The following is a 5,000-nucleotide window of genomic DNA, read 5'->3' on the forward strand; positions in this document are numbered from 1 at the left end:
CAGAGCCCCGGTGTCCTGGCTGGCTGCCCGGCGGTATATCTGGAGGAGTCGATTCGCCCCTTTGGGCGCTCGGGCTCCCGGCAAGCGCGCGCGGTTCTTCCCGGATGACGGACCTACCTGGCCCGGCCCCGGACCCGCGCCGCTGTTGGCTCGGGATGCTCTCGGGCGGAATAATCGCTCCCGTCAGCGGCGCTTCAGCTTTGGACAATTTCACGACCCGTCTTGAAACACGGACCAAGGAGTCTAACATGTGCGCGAGTCATTGGGCTGTACGAAACCTAAAGGCGTAATGAAAGTGAAGGTCTCGCCTTGCGCGGGCCGAGGGAGGATGGGGCTTCCCCGCCCTTCACGGGGCGGCGGCCTCCGCACTCCCGGGGCGTCTCGTCCTCATTGCGAGGTGAGGCGCACCTAGAGCGTACACGTTGGGACCCGAAAGATGGTGAACTATGCCTGGCCAGGACGAAGTCAGGGGAAACCCTGATGGAGGTCCGTAGCGATTCTGACGTGCAAATCGATCGTCGGAGCTGGGTATAGGGGCGAAAGACTAATCGAACCATCTAGTAGCTGGTTCCCTCCGAAGTTTCCCTCAGGATAGCTGGTGCTCGTACGAGTCTCATCCGGTAAAGCGAATGATTAGAGGCCTTGGGGCCGAAACGACCTCAACCTATTCTCAAACTTTAAATGGGTGAGATCTCCGGCTTGCTTGATATGCTGAAGCCGCGAGCAAACGACTCGGATCGGAGTGCCAAGTGGGCCACTTTTGGTAAGCAGAACTGGCGCTGTGGGATGAACCAAACGCCGAGTTAAGGCGCCCGAATCGACGCTCATGGGAAACCATGAAAGGCGTTGGTTGCTTAAGACAGCAGGACGGTGGCCATGGAAGTCGGAATCCGCTAAGGAGTGTGTAACAACTCACCTGCCGAAGCAACTAGCCCTGAAAATGGATGGCGCTGAAGCGTCGTGCCTATACTCGGCCGTCAGTCTGGCAGTCATGGCCGGTCCTTGCGGCCGGCCGCGAAGCCCTGACGAGTAGGAGGGTCGCGGCGGTGGGCGCAGAAGGGTCTGGGCGTGAGCCTGCCTGGAGCCGCCGTCGGTGCAGATCTTGGTGGTAGTAGCAAATACTCCAGCGAGGCCCTGGAGGGCTGACGCGGAGAAGGGTTTCGTGTGAACAGCCGTTGCACACGAGTCAGTCGATCCTAAGCCCTAGGAGAAATCCGATGTTGATGGGGGCCGTCATAGCATGATGCACTTTGTGCTGGCCCCCGTTGGGCGAAAGGGAATCCGGTTCCTATTCCGGAACCCGGCAGCGGAACCGATACAAGTCGGGCCCCTCTTTTAGAGATGCTCGTCGGGGTAACCCAAAAGGACCCGGAGACGCCGTCGGGAGATCGGGGAAGAGTTTTCTTTTCTGCATGAGCGTTCGAGTTCCCTGGAATCCTCTAGCAGGGAGATAGGGTTTGGAACGCGAAGAGCACCGCAGTTGCGGCGGTGTCCCGATCTTCCCCTCGGACCTTGAAAATCCGGGAGAGGGCCACGTGGAGGTGTCGCGCCGGTTCGTACCCATATCCGCAGCAGGTCTCCAAGGTGAAGAGCCTCTAGTCGATAGAATAATGTAGGTAAGGGAAGTCGGCAAATTGGATCCGTAACTTCGGGATAAGGATTGGCTCTGAGGATCGGGGCGTGTCGGGCTTGGTCGGGAAGTGGGTCAGCGCTAACGTGCCGGGCCTGGGCGAGGTGAGTGCCGTAGGGGTGCCGGTAAGTGCGGGCGTTTAGCGCGGGCGTGGTCTGCTCTCGCCGTTGGTTGGCCTCGTGCTGGCCGGCGGTGCAGGATGCGCGCGCCTGCGCGGCGTTCGCGCCCCGGTGCTTCAACCTGCGTGCAGGATCCGAGCTCGGTCCCGTGCCTTGGCCTCCCACGGATCTTCCTTGCTGCGAGGCCGCGTCCGCCTTAGCGTGCTCCTCCGGGGGCGCGCGGGTGCGCGGATTCTCTTCGGCCGCCATTCAACGATCAACTCAGAACTGGCACGGACTGGGGGAATCCGACTGTCTAATTAAAACAAAGCATTGCGATGGCCCTAGCGGGTGTTGACGCAATGTGATTTCTGCCCAGTGCTCTGAATGTCAACGTGAAGAAATTCAAGCAAGCGCGGGTAAACGGCGGGAGTAACTATGACTCTCTTAAGGCTCACATGATGCGTCATATACGGATCCTCTCTCTCCACTCCTCAGCATCCTAGCGATGTCGAGTGGAGGATGGTTCGCTTAGCCTCTCGGTGAGAAATCCTAGCTCTGGCCTTCTCGTGGCAGGGGTCGTGAGAGGTTCTTAGGAAGATTATGCTCGCGTATAACTCTTCCGAAGTTCCTCGACAGACAGAGCGGGGTGAACTTTTCGGGGCTTGGGGGTTGCCGCCCCCCCTGCCCTTGTTTCAGCTGGCCCCAACAAAACGAAGAAACCAGGTAGCGGTACTCCCACAGGAGACGCCGCGCCAGCCGTTGGGTCAGCATCCGACGCCGCCAGTTCGGGTCGAGCCGCTGTGCCTGCCATCACATGTCCTGAGTGCCACCGGACCTTCACCACGAAGACGGGTCTTGGAGTACATCGTCGCCGTGCCCATCCTGCCGCAGCCAACGCAGAGGTGACCACCGAGAGGGTAAAGGCCAGGTGGTCTAGTGAAGAGCTGCTACGCCTGGCCCACTCTGAAGCAGCACTTACGCTCAAGGGCACCCGGTTCCTAAATCAAGAGCTTGCAAAGGCGTTCCCGAATCGTTCACTTGAGTCCATTAAGGGGCAGCGTCGTGGAACAGCCTATAGGAACCAGGTTGCCGAGTTTGTTGCTGCCCTCTCTGCTGTTGGGGCGGGGTCGCCTCCATCTGTTGCAGCTGTGGAGCCAGCCGGTTCCTGTGCAGCATCCCCCTCTCCGTCTGCAGCTGTGGATACTGTCGACCAAGCTGTCTGGTCGGCCCTGGCAGCCCTCCCGTCGTCTGGGTCTAGGTATAAAGCAGTCGATGACATCCTGGCGCTTGGGCCAACAACATCGGCCTCAGTCATAATGGGCATGCTGTCGGCTGCCCTTGACGCCATCGGCAGCAGGGAACCATCACCATCACCTAATCCTGTTGCCTCTCGCCGGATGTCAGAGCCACGAGCGACGAAGCGGGCCCTGCGGAGGAGGGAGTACGCCCTCTGTCAGCGGGCCTTCTCTAAGAGCGCTGCTCGCTGCATCAGCGGCCTTCTGGATGGAACGCTCCTTCACCCACCACCCCCTATTCCTGGGTTGGTGGAGTTTTGGAAGGACCTTTTCACCCGGCGACCATCTGGCCGGGTGGACCGTCTGGAGGGTCGGCTGTTGCCTTCCTCCATCGAGGTTCCCTTCGAACAGCTGTGGGCGCCTATTACGATGGAGGAAGTTGCTTCAGCGCTCCCCCCTCGTCGCTCTGCTGCAGGCCCAGACCGACTTACACCGGCCCAGATTCGCCGTATACCCCGTGAGGTCCTCCTTAAAATCCTTAACCTCTTCCTCTTGACCCGTCGCCTCCCATCCCGTCTTCTCCTGGCCCGTACATCCCTGTTGCCCAAGAAGGCCGCCCCAGCATCCCCCGCTGACTTCCGTCCGATCACGGTTTGCTCAGTCCTCGCTAGGGTCTTCCATAAGATCCTGGCGGGCCGTCTGATGCGGACCTGTGTGCTGGATGGGCGTCAGCGGGCTTTCCTTCCTCAGGATGGGATGCTGCACAATACGTTCTTGTTGGACTTGGCGATGACTCAGGCCAGGGCGAACTGTCGCTCCCTCTATGTTGCGTCCCTGGACGTGTCCAAGGCTTTCGACTCGCTAGACCATGGTGCCCTGAGGCCCGCCTTGAGGGCACATGGTCTGCCTGACGAGTTCATTGGATACGTCCTGGGATGCTATGAGGATGGGGTGACGATGATCTCTGGTCCTGGGATGTCGCTGGGTCCAGTGCGGCCTTCAAGGGGTGTTAGGCAGGGTGATCCACTCTCTCCTATCCTTTTCAACCTGTCCTTAGACCTCATGCTTGCTCGCCTCCCAGATTACATTGGTGCCAATGTGATGGGACGACGTCTTAACGCTGCTGCCTTTGCTGACGACCTCCTGCTGTTCGCCGAGACTCCAGGAGGGCTCCAGGACCTTATTGATGCAGCAACATCTGCCCTTGGGGACCTTGGTCTCCAAGTCAATCCCGGAAAGTGCTTCACTCTCGCCCTGACGGCTTCTGGCCGTGAGAAGAAGATCAAGGTCGACGACACCGCGACCTTCAGGGCTGGGTATACCATCCTCCCAGCCCTGGGGATCGAGAGCACTTTCCGGTATCTTGGCCTGGAGTTCTCCACGAGCGGACGCAGCCTCTTTCATCCGAGGCGGGAGGTCGAGCGACAGCTGACCGTCCTGTCCAAGGCACCACTAAAGCCACAACAGCGTTTGCACGCCCTCAGAACCGTCGTCTTGCCAGGGATACACCATGGCCTGGCCCTTTCGAGGACCCGGCTAGGAGCCCTGTCAGCAATGGACACCACCATCCGCGCAGCAATTAGATCTTGGTTGTGCCTGCCAGCGGACGTCCCTGTTGGTTACTTCCATGCCCCTGTGTCATCTGGGGGGCTGGGAGTGCCATCAGCGCGCTGGCTAGGGCCTCTTCTGCGGCGGAACCGGCTCGCTAGGATGCGGGCATTGGGTGTCCTATCTGACGGAACAGCAGACGACGTTCTGGGGCGTGAGATTGGGAGGCTTGAGCAGCAACTACGGGGTAATAATACGGTCATAAGAACTTCCAACCAAATGGGCCGGATGTGGGCTGAACGGTTGCATCTGTCGGTGGACGGCGCTGCCCTTAATAAGTCTGCCCGAACACCAGGGCAGCATCGCTGGGTCGACGATCCTCGACTAGCGATCACAGGCCGCGACTTTATCTCCTGCATCCGTACGAGGATCAATGCCCTTCCAACCCGGGCACGGTTGCAGCGAGGTCGTGCTGGTGATACTAAC

At 59.8% G+C, this 5,000-nt stretch overlaps 1 pseudogene; it reads left to right on the top strand.

Annotated features, from left to right (window-relative positions):
- LOC124592091 overlaps positions 1-5,000 on the top strand; it is a 7,771-nt pseudogene that overhangs the window by 704 nt on the left and 2,067 nt on the right.

Source organism: Schistocerca americana, unplaced genomic scaffold, assembly GCF_021461395.2.
Source record: "Schistocerca americana isolate TAMUIC-IGC-003095 unplaced genomic scaffold, iqSchAmer2.1 HiC_scaffold_904, whole genome shotgun sequence".
Classification (NCBI taxonomy): domain Eukaryota; kingdom Metazoa; phylum Arthropoda; class Insecta; order Orthoptera; family Acrididae; genus Schistocerca; species Schistocerca americana.